Source organism: Leuciscus leuciscus (assembly GCF_965113295.1).
Source record: "Leuciscus leuciscus genome assembly, chromosome: 2".
In the NCBI taxonomy this organism is placed as follows: Eukaryota; Metazoa; Chordata; class Actinopteri; order Cypriniformes; family Leuciscidae; genus Leuciscus; species Leuciscus leuciscus.
The window spans coordinates 3,864,754-3,884,328 of record NC_138726.1 but is presented as its reverse complement, the minus strand read 5'-3'; positions in this window follow the sequence as shown (position 1 = coordinate 3,884,328).

Genomic DNA, 19,575 nt, shown 5'->3' with positions numbered 1-19,575 from the left:
TAAGCATTACTCCATTACCAATTCAACTAAATTATATATTCTAATGGGCCCAACTTAACTTTTAGTTCCTGAAACTCAAAATATCTTTCAATCAATAGAGCCATGTAAAATACACACATACAACTGCAACATTACACTGATCCAATTATATTTTTATTGAACATGTCTTTTTTTTTTTAGCAACAAAAGAAACAATGCCATGGCCTAATAGGCTTCTAGTGTGTAGTTTCCTCACATACTGTATTTTTACAGCACTAGTACAGTAAAAAGCATTTACAGTACTCCACTGTAATTACCAAATACAGTATATACCACATACTTTTACAATATTAAACTTGTCTACAGCAATAAATTGTATTTTACAGGGAATGCTGCTTTTATAATTACATAATTAAAATATTATACGTTAAGGTTTCATAAGAGTAGTCACACTAGGAAAAAGAAAACAACATTTTCTGGGTTTTAAAACATTTATTTTGGTTAAAAGCAAAGATCAGAAAATTGCCTTCTGTGAACATGTTGGCTGAATTTTTTAAAACATAAAATGCAATTTTAACACTTTAACAACAAACAGGTAACACTAAGCGCTTAATTAAAGGGATAGTTCACCCAAAAAATTTTAATTAGCACATGATTTACTCACCCTCAAGTCATCCTAGGTCTATATGACATTCTTCTTTCAGACGAATACAATCTGAGTTATTTTAATAAATGTCCTGGCTCTTCCAAGCTTTATAATGGCAGTGAAGTGCTGTTTCTGTTTTGAAGTCCATAAAAGTGCAAACGAAATCCCATTCAAAGTCTGCAAGTTTTCGCAGAAGTGAGGAAACCTGTAGGCTTACAGTGGTGTTCTTGTTTTTGCACAACTTGGCCAGTTTTCTTTGAAGTTAATTGTCCTTTCTTTGTTTTTGATCCACGTTCAGGATTGATGTCAAGAAAGCGTCTAAAAGGCAGAAAAGAAAGAGAAAAAAAACAATGAAATATTATGGACTGAGTTTATATATTTTGACAGAGAGAAACAGCACAAAAGATGTGTAAATAAAAACCAGATATCGGTTTTAACGACTAATTTGTTTGGATAAAACTAATTATCCACTATAAACACTAATGGATAAAACACTACTGATGTTGTGATCAATAACTGATATTTCTTCTGCCCTGGTTAAAATACATCAACTCAATGTGTCCGTTTACAAGCGCACTGTCAACTAACTAAACTTTTGGAAGTGGGGTTGCCAGATTTAAAGTTTTATTCTACAACTTTTGTCTACTCATCACCCAGCTCATTAACAATATCATCCCCTCATCAGGTCCATCAGAGTATCAGTGGAAAGGCAGTCATAGACTCAGTTTATATAGAGCACACATTGCCAGAATCCAGCCCAAACCTTTGTGACAGAAATAATTTAACCTTAATTGCAAGCCTCGCAATGTGAATTGCATACATGACTACACAATAATGTTAAACATGACATTTACCACCAGACTAAAATGCATGTTTGCACACAAAAATGAAAATTCTGTCATTATTACTCACCCTCAAGACTTTCGTTCATCTTCGGGACACAAATTAAGATATTTTTAATGAAATCTGAGAGGTTTCTGTCCCTCCATTGACATCAATGTCATTGCAACTGTCAAAGCCCAGAAAGGTGGTAAAAACATCAGTAAATAGTACATATAACTACGTTGGTTCAACCTTAATATTATGAAGTGACGAGATTACTTTTTGTGCGCAAAATAACCCCAAAATAACAACATTGTTGAATAATCTCTTCTTTTCCATGTCATTCTCCTACACTGTTGACGTAGTGTAAAACAGTGCAGCGCTTATGGGCTCTACATCAGAGCGTAGGCTCACTATTGGCTAGCTCCTGGGTCATCACACATGACCTGCCTCTTCCTGGTACTGCCTCTTCCTGGTGCTGCCTCTTCCTGGTACTGCCTCTTCCTGGTGCTGCCTCTTCCTGGTGCTGCCTCTTCCTGGTACTGCCTCTTCCTGGTGCTGCCTCTTCCTGGTGCTGCCTCTTCCTGGTACTGCCTCTTCCTGGTGCTGCCTCTTCCTGCCTCTTCCTGGTGCTGCCTCTTCCTGGTGCTGCCTCTTCCTGGTACTGCCTCTTCCTGGTGCTGCCTCTTCCTGGTGCTGCCTCTTCCTGGTGCTGCCTCTTCCTGGTACTGCCTCTTCCTGGTGCTGCCTCTTCCTGGTGCTGCCTCTTCCTGGTGCTGCCTCTTCCTGGTGCTGCCTCTTCCTGGTACTGCCTCTTCCTGGTGCTGCCTCTTCCTGGTGCTGCCTCTTCCTGGTACTGCCTCTTCCTGGTGCTGCCTCTTCCTGGTGCTGCCTCTTCCTGGTGCTGCCTCTTCCTGGTACTGCCTCTTCCTGGTACTGCCTCTTCCTGGTGCTGCCTCTTCCTGGTGCTGCCTCTTCCTGGTACTGCCTCTTCCTGGTACTGCAAGCTGAACTCATAGGAGGAGGCAAACAGCGCTGCCAGGCCAGTGATGAAGTTAGGCTGTGATCCTTTCACACACACCTTGACCTTCCAAACGTAATGTCCAGCACTGGTCGCTTAGAGATTGACCTGTAATAAAAAATAATAATATTAATAATTAAAATAACTATTGTGGGTTTCACTGTGGTTCGATGTAGTTGTCTATTCATAGTTGTATGAATAACATTTTTCACCTAAACATTAAAATTGATTAGGGTTAGAACGTTAAAACGCACTGGCATATTATTTTGCTTGTTTTAAGCATAAACTCACTTAATTTTGACTTATTCTTTCAGAAAACAAGCCAATTTTTACTTGTCTATTAAATGCTTCTTCATGTAAGAATTTTAGATTTCTGGACTGGAAACAAGAAAAAAACACTAATTAAGAAAAACATATTTTGCAGTGGGGTGAGTAAATGATGGCTTTTCATTTTAGGTTAAAACTACCCAATGTTTACATACCAAGCAATATAAAGTGTGGACTCCACTGGTAAATGTAGATTGCAGGACATCAGCGTTGCAAATTCCTGAAACAATTTTTAAAAAGGACAGCACAACCATGATCAACAGAACCAAAACATAAAACATTACAGATTAATGAGATTTGTTGAATAATCTCTACTTATCTGATTTAAGGATAACACCGTCTAACTTCTCTTTGAATGGTGGGAGTAGTTGTAGGACCATGGCATGGCAATCAGGAATACTAGCTATAAGAAATTATGGTCTGTTCCCAACAACTTCCACTCCAATATATATATATATATCAAAATGTTCCTTCACTTAAAAGAGCTTAATTATCATATAGAGACAATTACATCCAATCTCAGTAATATGTAAATAGTATCACAGAGGGCAACCAATAACCATCTTGATTACAGGGACTTCAAATAGCTTGTCACCTTAACATTTAACCTGTTCTATTTTAACAGAAGATCAAAGATGTGACCACTACAGATAGATCTTATCACCTTAACCTTTTGCTGTTCTGATTTCACAGAACATCAAAGATGTGGGCACAGAGGAAAGATCCTCAATTTACATTTAAGACAGAGTTTCAGCCTCATGTTGAGAGGGAAGACGAATCTGTTATTCTTAAATTACACTTAAAAACAGAGCTTCATTTACATGTAGAGGGGGAAGACAAACGGAATAGAGGATAAATGTTTGAGCTGAGAGGATGAGATTCATTCTGTATGACTCCGCTGAATCCGAAGTGCTGCCTGTACTTTGTTACTACTTTGCTGTAATAAACTTAATTTTTGAGATCTTCGACGTCCACATCATTTTTTCTTACATTGGCGAGCCAGACCCAGGAATCGACGGATTTCCAACAAAAAAGGGAAAAGGTAAGAAAAAGCTGTTTTCTTTCATTTATGCTGTTTTTGTCAAGGAATTCCTCGGTTTAAAAAAAAATCTAGAAAAGAAAAATTAAGGACAGAAGAGATCGAATTTGGTTTATTCAGTATTAGCAGGAGGAGTTTTAAGCCTATTCCGTAAATTTTTGTTAAAGATTCTAACGTAACTGAATAAGCCCGAAGCAGTGTGGTGACAGACTTGTATTGGAATTGTTGTTTCTAAAGTAATTGAAACAAAGTGCTTAAGTGTAAAGTTTCTAAAGTAACTGAAATTTGGTGTTGGTCTCTTATAATTCTGTTAAGATTCTAAAGTAATTGAATAAACCCGAAGTAGTGTGGTGACAGAGTTATTTCAGATTGGTTGTTTCTAAAGTAACTGAAACAAATGTGTATGTTTCTAATGTACTTGAAACCGATTGTGAAGTTTTAATAATTCTGAGGAAATTCTAAAGTAATTGAATAGACCCGACGCAGTGTGGTCACAGAATTATTTCACAACTATTGTGTGTTATAGCATAGGCTAGACTAGTGAGTCTGATGTGCCGTAACTTTGTGAAGTTTAAAACAAAGAACCCGAAGCAGTGTGGCTTTGCCCGACGTACTGTGGCATATAGTTTGAACCCGAAGTACTGATAAGCAAACTGTTTTAAGAAAATAACATAAAAACCCGACGTAGTGTGGTTGTGTCCGACGTACTGTGACAGTGTTAATTTTTTTTATATTGTTTAAGCCTGACGTACTGTGGCCAAGTTGTTTTAAGAATATAACATAAAACCAGACATAGTGTGGATTTGTCCGACGTACTGTGACAGTGTTGCATTTCTTAACTGTTTTGCGTAACGAAATTTAAGGACCAATGGATTGTGGCTGTGGTTAAGTTTAGAAGCCTCAGGTAGTGTGGCTATTTTGATCATTTGTGTCCGAAGTACTGGAGCTGTGAATAATTAGACTAACAGATATCTTAAAGGAACTAGATAACGTGTAGTCATTTAAATCAGACTTTGTGAATAACTATTAGATCACGAGATATTTTAAAGCTTGATAAGACTTTTGAAAATGGAAGAAATTATTGTTAAATACATCGCTAAACACGGTTCTCAGGGAATGTTTGACGGAATAGAGAATATTGTTGATAAACCGTACAAGTGGGCTATCTCTAAGTTTGAAAATGATCTCAAAATGCCTAAGAACAAAAATGGGAAAATTGCTAATGCGCTTCAAGCACTTTTTGCTTCATACAAAGTAACTAGGAGGAGAGTAGATGAGTTAGAGGCTGAAAATGAGCGACTCAGTGTTGGGGTAATTTCTACAAAAAATTACCTGGCAAGTGAAACGATATGGAAAGAAGAAAAGATCAAGATGCAGAATGAGATTTCACTTCTTAGAACTAACAATAGTATGCTTAAATCATCTGTGGAAACATTGTCTAAAAATTTGGAGGAAGCGAAGGCGACTTGTCAGTTTATGATAAAGAATGGCACAACTGAGAAAAACCCTGGTAAGACATTGTTAGGTGTCACGTTGTGTAACCCAGTTCCAGAAATGCCAGATTTGCAGGAAGACAGTGCTGAGGGTTGGGAAAAAGATTATCAGTCATTCAGTAGCCAATACTCTGACTGTAGAGTTAGATTTCCGATGGCACCAGTCCATGCTACTACGACTACGCCTGCTAGAGAAGGAAGGGAAGAACCAATGACTTCTACCATAGTCCGAGGATTTAATCCAACTGAACTAGATGCTGTGATCAAGAATATTGGGAAATTTGTTCCTGCCAAACAAGATCCATTAGATTTTCTAAAAAACTTGGAGGAATATGCTGAAGTTTACAATTTAACAGATGGTGATGCGTGCGTTTTGCTAAGAATGTGTTTGCCTGACACTTTGTCTGGAGCATTAACTCAGAAAGTGAAGAACAGAACTGCTACTAAGTCAGAGAGGAAACAGGCACTGCTGGATGTCCTAGGTGTGATGTCAGTTAATTGGGATAGGATATCTGAGATGCAAATGAGAAAAGGGGAACACCCAGCAGCATTTTCAGAACGATTATTGGAGACATTTAAGACTTTCAGTGGCAATCCTGATATTACTAAGAATGATGTCACTTTCAAGTCTGCCTTGATTAACAAATGTGACCCACTCACCCGGTCTGCTGTGACAATGCTAGTTACACCACTCTCTGAATATAATGACATTATTGCTAAAATGACACAGTTTTACAACAATAATGCTAATGCAAATAGTCAAATGAAAGCTGCCAAATCTAGACATCCAGTTGCTGCCTTTGGCGAGAGAGAATGTTCTACATTGTCTAATGGTTTCCATCATAGACCAAGGAGATTTGCAAGAATAAATTCAGAAGGTGTTATTCTTTGCTATGCATGTGGAAAAGCTGGTCACATTGCTAGACATTGTCAAGACAGTGAGAGACCTCTTCAAAGCTTTGTCTGTCATGCATGTGGAAAGGATGGTCACATTGCAAGGCACTGTTTGGAGAAAAGAAAGGAAGATCAGGAAGTTGTTTGTTTTGCTTGTGGAAAGATGGGACACAAGGCAAGACAGTGTCACTTTTCACACAAAAGAAAGATGGGCTATAGTGGTTTGCTTAAGAAAATAGGCAATTTAGAAACCCAGTTGGCACTGTTGGAAGGAAATAAAGAAGTCATTCACACCTTGTCAAACATATCACTGCACCAGCAACATGACTGTAGCTCAGTCACAAGCAAATGCTGATGCAAATTAGAATTAGTTTTATGATAGTAACACATTGTAGAAAAAGGTTTACTATCAAAAGGGGGGTGATTCTTTATGATTTATGAAACATGTTTTATTAGCATTGATATGTAGTTGTAATGTATAATAAATGTTTTAAATACATTATGTTTAGAAATAATTTTTAACATGTTTTGAGATGAAACTTCTGTGACTTTGATGTTTGAATGTGAAAAGATGCTTGTGGGGGAAAGGGGGGGCAACCTCTTCTTTTGATTATAGTTTCAGATATAAGCATCGAGATGTTTGCCTGAAATTTGTAACCTCCTGGAGAAAGGTGATCTGGTCGTTTGAAGGACGAGAAGGAAGTGGAGCCAGGGGGATTTTCTCAAGAAAAAGAAAAGAATAGAGATTTCCAGACCTGCAAGATCCAGAACTCCAGGCCTAAAAGACCTAGAAACCCTGAGACCCACCATGGGATGGAAGGAACTGATGAAGAGGCACAGACTTGAACAACACCAGTGACTGCTTCTTCTAGAAGGACTTGCGCTCCAAGTGAAAAAAAAAAAATGGACAATGAGAAGTGAAACAAGAGGAGATTTCAGAAACAAACCATTTCAGAGACTATGGACAGCAGTTTTTCAACATAGAGGGAAAACAAGTGGATAAAGGATGTCCACACTGAGAAAATGGACACAAAATGACACACACACACACACACACACACACACACACACACACACACACACACACACACACACACACACACTATATTGTCTATTGATTGTTGATTATTTGAGTTATCAAAACTAATCAATATGCTAACATCACTGATGTGAACACCACTGTGAGAGCCCAACAAGGCCTTGAAGAAAGACAAGATTTTTGCAAAACAAATGCATGATGGAGATATGGCCTATTCTAGTTTAATTTGGAATGTAACCTTTAAAACGGCTGTATGTGTATGTATCTTTCTTATTATCGGTCAGTGCATTATGTTATGCTGTATGTGTTCCATGCTGAAACGTAAGATTATAGATAATTCCATGATCAATATTGAATGTTCCAAGTGGATATGATGGTTCTTGGTTACCTCGTATAAAAAAAAATTAATAAAAAAAAAATACATTTCATTATCACAAACTATGATAACTTTGCTCAAGTGAAGTAGAGCCATAACTCAGTGTGCAGGAGGCGTAGATCCCGAAGACGGGTAAGATTCTCTGATGGCCATAGATGGGAACAACCTAAGACAGGGCTACGCCGCCACTGGGGCACCTGCCCACCAGGTTCGGGAGGTGTTATCTACGGAAAGAGAGTGGTTGTGATGCTACTTTGGGCCAAGAGCATCAAAGGGGGGTCTATAAGAAATTATGGTCTGTTCCCAACAACTTCCACTCCAATATATATATATATATCAAAATGTTCCTTCACTTAAAAGAGCTTAATTATCATATAGAGACAATTACATCCAATCTCAGTAATATGTAAATAGTATCACAGAGGGCAACCAATAACCATCTTGATTACAGGGACTTCAAATAGCTTGTCACCTTAACATTTAACCTGTTCTATTTTAACAGAAGATCAAAGATGTGACCACTACAGCTAGATCTTATCACCTTAACCTTTTGCTGTTCTGATTTCACAGAACATCAAAGATGTGGGCACAGAGGAAAGATCCTCAATTTACATTTAAGACAGAGTTTCAGCCTCATGTTGAGAGGGAAGACGAATCTGTTATTCTTAAATTACACTTAAAAACAGAGCTTCATTTACATGTAGAGGGGGAAGACAAACGGAATAGAGGATAAATGTTTGAGCTGAGAGGATGAGATTCATTCTGTATGACTCCGCTGAATCCGAAGTGCTGCCTGTACTTTGTTACTACTTTGCTGTAATAAACTTCATTTTTGAGATCTTCGACGTCCACATCATTTTTTCTTACATAGCCTACATTTAAAAACAACATTAGGAACATGGATTTTCTTGTGCTAGCAAAATTCTGACAACGATTCAAAAGCACGATCACAGAACTGACAACATTTTTTTTTTTTTACCACACAGATAGACTAACGTTATAACTGTGTAACACTACTTAAAAGCACTTACATTAGCACTGGACCGTCATCAGCTTCAAGGTGCTGGATACTGAAGGAGAGGTTTGATCAGGTTGGTCTGAAAACACTGCTGTGGTGGACCAGTATCCTGAATTTAAACCAAAGGTCACTGAAGGTGCAGCTGAACATGTTTAAGCTCCAAAACACATACCCAACCAGTTCAGAGGCCGCAACTATTCTGAGGAATCAGTTGCCTGAACTTCGTGGCCTTTTCAACCAAGTAGAAGCACTTGTACGACTTCTTGTGGTTGTTCCTGCCTCTGCTGAAGAGGAGAGGAGCTTCGGTGCTCCGAGGAGGTTGAAGACCTGGCTGAGAAGCACAATGTTAACAGTGTATCAGTCTGTCACATTCACAAAGAAATACTGGATAAAGTCAGAAAGGAAAACATTTGCCAGGAGTTTATCCTGGTGAATAAGTACAGGAAGCAAGTGTTTTGTTCTTTCGTGTGAGAAGACGAGACAGGACAGTATAGAAGGGTGGATAGTTAGGATACATGGAGAGATGGGATTGAAAGGATAGATGGAGGGGGCAAGGAAAAATGTTCTTTATATTAAAGTTAAATGTTTGTTTTTATGTTTGTGAGATAGTGTGACAATCTTGCAGCTTGTGTCCCAAATAAGTAGTGCATCTATTGTGTTATCAATTTTCCCATCCTTTTGGATTACAGAAGTAATGATTACAGATCGTTTTATATTTTCAGGTACAGCGGTTAGTTTGAAATAAGTTTATTTAACAGATTTTATTCACACACAAATTGGATTCAAATAAAACATTTGGAGTTGGCTAAATTAGTAATGTAAACAGAGCACAAACAATTAGCCTAAGTATATGAACTTATTTTAACTAAGTTAACAGTGCATAATTGTTTACAGTGCAGCATGAAAGTTCTTTGATTCTTTATTTTCTCCTCATTAATTCCACACAGCTTCAATAAAGGTTCAGCACATAAGCACAAATGAGTAGGCCTACATGTGTTTTCATGGGTGTGTGGTCTAAAGCAACGCATATAATAATATAAATCAATATATAACATAACAGAAACACAATTCAATAGGCTAACTAAACAGATGCACACAATGAGATGTAGCAGAAACACTTTCATGAACAATAAGCAACATCGTTTGAATACATGAACACAAATCAATCACTACTTCTATGTAAAGCTTCCTTAAACAAGGAATATCAACCAACATAATAAATTGACTTCATCAAACAGTTAACATGAGCTGAAGTACATAAATCAAGTTGGTACTATACGCACACATCAAACGTGAGGAAAGCATGCATGAGTCTGTTTGCTACACTCACTCACTCACTCCATGCGGACTGGTGTTTTCTATCGCCGCTAATACTGAGCGCCCCCTGCTGGAGATTGGCGGAGCAGCGTCTTAACGTGCTTTGACAGAGCGCTCTGTTTTTAGCTCAGTTTTTAGTCTTTATGTGTTCCTGGACTCAAAAAACTGTAGCATATAAATTGCAATTAATTAATTAACCTTTATGTATCCAGGCAAGTCACTTAAGAACAATATCTTATTTTCGACAACAGCCTGGCAGGAGAGATCTCCTGAAAGTCGAACAAACATGATGAACAATGAATTACGGTATGATATATTTTAAAATATGTGATATGTGTATTTTTAATTGAATCGACACACTACCTTTGATCATTGAAAAAAAAAGTTTAGAAATTGTTTGGTTTGATTTCTTCCTGCCGTCGACTACTCAATGAAAGAACCATATTTGTATCGAGAGCATCGGTTCCCGAGCAGACTGTAGAACATCTACGTTTACACTAGTAGTGCATTTTCGTTTTAAAACGCATACATTTAGCTACGGTTAAGCCTGCCGTTAGACTATTTAGACCCGTCAGTCAAGTCCGAAGCAAGACACACGCAAGTGACATATGGCGTTATGGCAACGAAGTCTCAGACTGACAGATACATAAAAATAAAGGTGAATTTAGGCTACTTTAGTTTTGAACGTACGTTATCATGTTAATTATAATCAAATTGATTTTGTTTTATTGACCACAATATTATCACTGATATTTGTTTGAGATGGGCACATTTGATTAATTTTGGCGGGGAAATTATTGCACAGCAAGCCGTGGATTATCCCTTACATTTAAGTTTATAAAGATATACATTTTCTGTCAAAACAATAGCAGTTATTTTTGCAAGTTTCATTCGAAAAAAAACATTCGAAAAAATCCCTTGGCAACCGGCCGACGCGCGTCACTACTCGTGACGTCACAGGAGAGTCGCCCATAGAACTCTTCTCTGGTTTTCAAGCAGTTCAGTTGATTTCTACAAGCGATCTGACTAGTATTTCTGTTACATCTGTGGTGAAAAATTGCTCTAATTGTTTTATATCTATCGATCTGTGTTATATCTCATGATTTTTAGTATTTCTATTTCGATCTGTGCAATTTACGTTCAGTGAACTTGTGATAAGTTAGTGACAGAACATCAGAGAGACATCTGGAGCAATGGGTCAGTGCAAATCTCACAGTTACATTGTAAAGGAAGATGCTGCTGCATCTGTGTCACCAAGGCCTGTCCCAGAGAAAGTAGAGAAGAAGCAGAAAGGGAAGTTCCTTAGATGGGTTTTGTCTCGGAAATTCAAGAAAACTTCCACCAAAGCCCAACAGAGTCAGAGCAGCCAACAGCCTGAGAGATGCTCTGATGGGGAAGCTGAACACAACTCAGTGTACAGCAAGCACAGCTGTGTGTCTTCTCCCACCAGTGTGTCTTCTCCCACCAGTGTGTCTTCTCCCACCAGTGTGTCTTCTCCCACCAGTGTGTCTTCTCCCACCAGTGTGCCGGATGATGATAAAGACATTACCAGGCAAGAGCAAAGGGACATCAGCTCACACAACAGCAATCCTTCTCTGCCTGTGCCATCTATGACTGAGGAGAGCAACAACTCCGCTTCGACATCGGATGACATTTCTTGGAAGAATGAGGATGAAATGATCCATATAAGTTCAAAGGGAAAGACAGGTCAGTTTATATAACAAGCCCCAACATGACTCATAAAATGTGCAAAAAGTACCTACATTTTAACATGTTTTTCTGGACATTGTCTTTATTATCCAAATGAAAATGTGAACTGAGGATGGATTTTGGTTGTGTGAGGCACCACAATAATGTGTCCATTCTACAGCTATTTTTAATCTGAATGTTTATACTGTAAATTTTGTATGTCCCTCTTTTTTTTAACAGGGGAAGTCTCGCAGGACTATGAAACTATGAAAATGCTGGGTAGAGGATCATATGGATGCGTCTACGACGGGATCCGTTTGTCTGATTCACGAAAGGTAGTTTTTTTGCACTCTTGGAAGTTGGAATTTAAATTCATTAAAAGTTACATCAAGGTTAATTACTGGAATCATGTGACCTCTGCACATATAGTTAATTCATTGTAAAACATTCTTACAAAAAAAATCTTCTTTTTTCTTTCCCTTGGAGAACAGGTGGCACTCAAACATGTGCTGAAGACAGAAGCCATGGAAAATGTCCGTATTGTAAGTAGGCAATTCCTCTCTTGGTTTTATTACTCTCAGAGTACACAGTCACATTAATAATAGGACATTTTAACCAAATTTTGCAGTCACAAAAGGACCATTGTCAATGGCGTATGAACTTCCGTACCAAGCAGCTTTCTGTTAGTCAGCACAGTTCATTCGCGTGACTTTACCCTCACGCAAAAATTCCCATAAAAATGACACAATTTTGCCCTGAAAATTTTTGCCGGTCGACAGTAAAAGTGACCGAAACTTTAGTAACTATTTCCAGTATTTCAATTACTTAACTCTTCAAACCTATACTTACCCAAATGCAGGACATAATTCTGTAGTAATTCATTTAAATTAAACCATGTCCCCTAATTATCTCACTTTTGTATAACTATTATCTCTCCTGTAGGGTCTATTCGGCAAATCCCTTCCAAGTGAGGTCGCTATGATGGCTCTTGTGAACAAAAATCCCAGTGTTCCTCAAATAATAAAGCTGCTGGACTGGTACGAGACACCAGAGGAATATCTACTGGTCTTAGAGCGGCCCACGCCATGTGTAGATATGAGGCTGTTTTTACTGCAAAATGGTGACATACTCAGGGAATCGACGGCACGAGCTGTGATGCGTCAGGTTGTCACTGCTGCAAGAATATGCAGTGAGAGGGGCGTCCACCACAGCGACATCAAGCTGGAAAACCTGCTCATCAACCCAAACACCTTGCAGGTCAAATTAATAGACTTCGGTTGTAGCAAACGCTTGAAGAAGTCTTCTTATTCCAGATTCAGTGGTACGTATTATTCCACAAATCTATGGTGAATAAATCGACAAAAAGCTATGGAAATACAAATTCATTGCAATGGACCAAATCTTGTTCTTTCTTCCAGGCACAAGAGTTTATGCTCCCCCTGAGTGGGTCAGGCATGGAAAGTATCATGGCAAGCCTGCAACAGTGTATTCTTTAGGCGTACTGATGTATAAGATGCTGTCTGGGAAGTATCCTGGCGAGTACATCCCTCAGATGTTTGGTGAGCCCTCCTACACAGAAGACATTTCCAAAGGTGAGAGCATGTGGACGGGTCATACAGGAACTTTTATTACTGCTTAAAATAATGTGATCAGTTACACAAAGTATAACACTTACAATAATAACCGGACATCTCTCCCCTCTTCACAGAATGCAGGGATCTGATCTATTCATGCATGGAAAGTGATCCAGCCAAGCGGATTGATATGGAAAAGATCCTCCTCCACGACTGGTTCCAGGTATCGATCCTCACCTAAAAATGTTTGGAAATAAGATACCGTCATGAGAGGAAGAACGAGAAACAAAAGAAACCCAGAGAGTAGGTAAAGAAAAAACCTTATGTGCCCAAAAGAAAAAAGGTAAGGAAAGGAAGTATATGTAAGCGCTTTGAGGTCTCAGAAAAAGCGCTATATAAATGTAACGAATTATATATATATATATATATATATATATATATACAGCTGCAAGAATATGCAGTGAGAGGGGCGTCCACCACAGCGACATCAAGCTGGAAAACCTGCTCATCAACCAAAACACCTTGCAGGTCAAATTAATAGACTTCTAATAGAGATGCACCGATTACAATTTTCTGGGCCGATTCCGATTTCCGATTTTTCATTAAGTTTGACCTGCCGATACCGATTTTAGCCGATTCCGATTTAATTTTTTCTAACCACTTTACAGCACACACAAATATTTATTTTATATCTTTTCTGTAATAGAACATTTTACAATTTGCATAGTACATATTTTTTTTGAACAGATAAACGCTATAAAATAGAACTATTTTTTTTTATTGAAAACAACCCAAACACCATATATACATTTGGATGCTGCATTAAACAAATTCTTAAAGGGAAAACAAATTTAAATAATAAATCAACTACACAGCTGATTCCAAGGCTGCGTTCCAGTCCAAAGTTGTCATGCCCTTCACTTGCTAACTTCCCTCCGTCTCGTTCACTCGGATGTACGTCATTGCGAGTGCCCACTACTGGCGGAAACTGCAATGGGCTGAACTGGAACGTCCTAAGCCCTTGATCACTTGTGCTGCGTTCCAGTCCACTTTTAGACACGCACTTGCGAACTTCCCTAAGCACTTCCCCTTGAGGGAATCCCCGCCGCCATTTTGAAGTGTGTTCCACTTCGTGAAGTGGACGAGGGAAGTTTATATGGACAGACCCTCGTTCCCTCAATTTTGACAGAGGGAGCGAGTCTACTTCAAATGTACACTTCAGGCACCTATATGTCCCACAATGCAGTACGATTGTGACATCACCACAGACCTTGTCTAATCACCACCACAACAAACAACTCTATGATATATTATTTAAATTTGTTTTTATTGAAAACAACCCAAACACCATATATACATTTGGATGCTGCATTAAACAAATTCTTAAAGGGAAAACAAATGTAAATAATAAATCAACTACACAGCTGATTCCAAGGCTGCGTTCCAGTCCAAAGTTGTCATGCCCTTCACTTGCTAACTTCCCTCCGTCTCGTTCACTCGGATGTACGTCATTGCGAGTGCCCACTACTGGCGGAAACTGCAATGGGCTGAATTGGAACGTCCTAAGCCCTTGATCACTTGGAATCAGCTGTAGTTGATTTATTATTTACATTTTTTTCCCTTTAAGAATTTGTTTAATGCAGCATCCAAATGTTTATATGTGTGTTTGGGTTGTTTTAAATAAATATATATATATATAATATATCATAGAGTTGTCTGTTGTGGTGGTGATAAAACGAGATCTGTGGTGACGTCACAATCGTACTGCATTGTGGGACATATAGGTGCCTGAAGTGTACATATGAAGTAGACTCGCTCCCTCGGTCAAAATTGAGGGAACGAGGGTCTGTCCATCTAAACTTCCCTCGTCCACTTCACGAAGTGGAACGCACTTCAAAATGGCGGCAGGGATTCCCCCGAGGGGAAGTGCTTAGGGAAGTTCGCAAGTACATGTCTAAAAGTGGACTGGAACGCAGCACAAGTGATCAAGGGCTTAGGACGTTCCAGTTCAGCCCATTGCAGTTTCCGCCAGTAGTGGGCACTCGCAATGACGTACATCCGAGTGAACGAGACGGAGGGAAGTTAGCAAGTGAAGGGCATGACAATTTTGGACTGGAACGCAGCCCCGTTGTGAATGCACACCGAAAAAAAATACGCGCTTGCGGTCTGTACGGACGTAATTCACGAGGTTTCCTTATATGTGTGTTGCGTGTGCACGTGTGATGCTGATGTTGCGCGATGTTAATCATGCGGCGCCCGAGTGCATTTGACCGGCATAAAATCGACATTTGTCAGACACGGCCGATCACGTGAAAATCGGCCAATTCCGGTCACCAGCCGATCAATCGGTGCATCTCTAACTTCTAAGTCTATTAAGATCCTCCTTCACGACTGGTTCCAGGTATCGATCCTCACCTAAAAATGTTTGGAAATAAGATACCGTCATGAGAACCAGAACAAGAAACAGAAGAAACCCAGAGAGTAGGCAAAGAAAAACCTTATATGCCTAAAAGAAAAAAGGTAAGGAAAGGAAGTATGTCTATATATCCATAGATGCAATTACAGGTCAAAGCACAGCTTACATGCACTATTGGTTGACGTTGAGACCAAGCGGCAACCTCCCCGTCTCTCTCTTGAAACCAACACGGAAGTGAGTTAAACTGCAATTCGTTGACTGGCCGCTTGAGGCTGGTGCCAAAAGTGAGTCAAATCTGTATCTCCCCCATGTTAAAATGCCAAATTTTACAGCAGAAAAAAACGTTTTTACAGCCTGGTGTCAGTATGTGGTTTTGGTCTATACAGCTAAGTTTGCCCTTCATGACAACTGTGAGGGGGGTGAATTTTTTTATAACTCATCCGTTTAGTTGATTAATCCTTAAAGTTCTGCATAATTAAGGGTGTGTCCACATTTGAGTGACAGGTGGATTCCCGCTGCTGTGGTCATTAGCCATTTGTCTGCTGTCTGTTAGCCGTCACGTTACCTCAGGTAATTTATCGTAAAAATAAATAAATTCCAGCTACTAATCTTAGCATTTCTGCCGTGTTTGCCGTGTCGAGATTATTTCACTGTCATAATGACTTGCTGTGGGGTTAATTGTATTAACAGATCGTCCCAGAAGAAGCCTGGACTACATTTTTTCCGGTGAGTGAAATTCTAATATAATTTCATTTATTAATTTTATTTCGAATAATTTATTTATTATTTATAATTGCATTTAAAACTTTATTACACTCCAAGATCCAACAGACTGTGATTAGACGTTGTCATATAATGTTACGCCTGCATTTCATAATTTAGCGTAACATTACTAACACTGACTATATTGGAAGTATTTTTTGACATGTCCTCAAAGATATGTGTAGGAAATTAGCCTGTAATTACTCAATAGACAGTACAACGAAACAGAATGAGGACTAGCACTAGCGGTGATGTCCGCCACAAATTCTTAAGCTAAAATACATTTATTAACGTTACAACCTTTTGGACACTGTAGTAATTTAAGTTCTATTACTTGACAGTAGTCTGTGAAGGAGGTAACTATCTATTTGTTTGTGTAAAGTTTTCCTCTAGGTGATCCAGAACATCTGGACCAGTGGATGCTCAACGTGAAACGACAGAATTGGACTCCTAACAAGTATTCTCGTCTGTGCAGTGAACATTTCGAGAGTCATCACTTCACTACTGACTCCAGGGTACAGACACCTCGTTTCATACCTTACAAAGAGTCAAGCAACATATTGGTTGAAATTGGCGAAAAATTGACCATCATACATTAATTTACATTACATTACTAAATATTTGATTAGGTCACTGTTAAGGTGAAATTAGTGACACACCAGTTCAATTTAGGATTTTCGATGCAAAAATCAAGCAACATGACCACTTTTTGCCAACCTTTACATTTCAGTGCTTTTAGGGCTGCACGATATTGAAGAAAAATGCGATAACTCATTACATAATGTGATATTCTATATGCGATACGATAATGCTTAAAGTGTGTAAAATACATTTAAATTATCTTTAAAATATATTTAAAATGATATAACCTACATGCGTTTCACATTCTTTTTTTTGACAAGAAAACATCCCTACAACTTCTGAAAGTGAACATCAGTGTTTTACTGTAGCATAAAGGCCTATTTATACTTCTGCGTCGAACTGCCGCCGTAGCTACGTCGTAGGCTGTGTGTAGCGCGCGTACCCTTCGGCGTACCCTGACGTGCACCTCTCCAAAAATGTAACAACGCGTCAATTCTACGCGGACGCAAGCGCTGTGATTGGTCTGCCAGAACCCCTCCCTCGGGGTTTCACATGCTCCCTAGGTGCGCGTCAACGCGGACAACAACGCAGAAGTATAAATTAAAACCAACACGTTCCCTACGGCGTATAGGCTCCGGCGTAGGTCCGACGCAGAAGTATAATGAGGCCTTAAGAAGTGTTATTTTAACATCAGTGTAAACCACTGGGTTTAGAGTTTTAGGTTATCCTACATTAGGTTTATTTATCAACAGAAATGGAATAATCAAATGTAAAAATAAAACACTGCTTAGTTTTCACTGTATGAATTAGATATACACTGATTCTTGTTAAAGCTACTAAATGTTTTTTTTGCGAGTTATTTTCTCTTTGTCTTTTTTTCATGACCCCAGTTATTGCAAGCTGTGGTGGTATGCATATCGCGAAATATACATTTGCGATATTTCGATATATTGTGCAGCCTTACCTTTTATGCAAATACGATAAAATAAAAAAATTATCTCTGTGAAATTCGTGTTTGAAAAATGATTCTCCAAGCGAGACAGCGGAACACAGAATGATTCCGTTGTGACAGTTATTGCGAACAGTTACATATTTGTTTAATAGCAATAATAATTTTTAAATGTAATCTGTACATTCATACTAGTGTTAGACCGAATAATGAAACATAAACGCATACATCTCTGTTATGAATAACAGCCATTTACAGCCAATATGACCAATAATGTTATATTTTGTATGCTTCCTGTAATTTTTATTAGGGAAGGACATGTCTGAAGGACACTGCTGTGCCAACCATTTTCTCTTTCTCCAAGGGCAAAGAACAACAGCCAAAAATAACACGCTTGGTAAGTATTGATGAGGTGGTAAGTGGCATCCCTATTTCATCTGTAAATAGTAATGAGGAGGTTGCATATGTAGACAATATGAGTAGTGCCAACAGCTATGCTGTCAATCAGAGCAATGTCATGATGATGGAAGACACATCTGAACAGGCCTTTGTTGCTCAAGATGTTGTGCATGATGACATTGCTCTGACAGTGAATGTGTGTGAGGATTATGGTTTGGGTAGCAGCGTTCAACACACAAATCAGAGTGGAAAACAATCACACTTTGGTTCTTTGAGTGATCACTGCTACTATATTTCAGAGTCTCCAAAACATTGTAAATGTTACTTGGAGCCTGCATGAACTAAGTAACATTCAATGTCTGCTTTAAAAGAAGTACGTACATACATGTGTTGTCTCAAATTAACCTCAATGTCAGATGTACCTTACTGCGAACCCCACCAATACCAGGATGATTTTCAGTTGGAGTCTGCATGAACGGGGCCCAACTCTTACAAATCACATGCTGCGATGCTACAGTAACATGCAATATTGACACAGTTGTAAGTTATACATAGAGCCTTTATACATAGTGCCTTCCTTAACCAACACATATACCGCTGATTAAACTTATAGTTTGTGTGGGCTTTCCCATGTCACATTAAGGACTGTTCAATATCTCTTAAGAGTTCGCATGAATATTGATCTGTTTGCCATTTATTATGTGAAATACATATGCAACCTCCCTGGTCAATATTTATGTAGATAGTTTCTGGAATTCAAGGATCAGTTCATGACATATTTACAAAAAATGTATATATTTTAAAAAAAGTATTCTCTCATGTTAAGTTGCCAACTTCAAAAAGTTAACATCCATGGTTAGTTTGGTTTTATATCATATATATTGCGTTATTGAAGTGTTACAGTAATACATTAATACAGTATTTTAAGTTATGTTATAAAAAAATAGCTTTAAATCTCATTTTTATTTATATTGATTGTCATGTGATTTTTTTTTGGCCTGATTGCTGTTTTCATTACAGCTGGGCAAAATGTTAATATTTAAGGTTGTTCCTATCCCTTAGTTTTCACCATTGTATATTGCTTTTCCAGTGTTGTATGTTTTCTATTTTTTCCATGTCTTGTACCTGTCGTTTGGAGTGTCTCGTATGTTTGTCCCGTGTTATATGTTCTCACTCATGGCCTGCACCTTGGCGTGGTGAGTGGGCTTTTAACCAAGACAGGCCATACTGAAT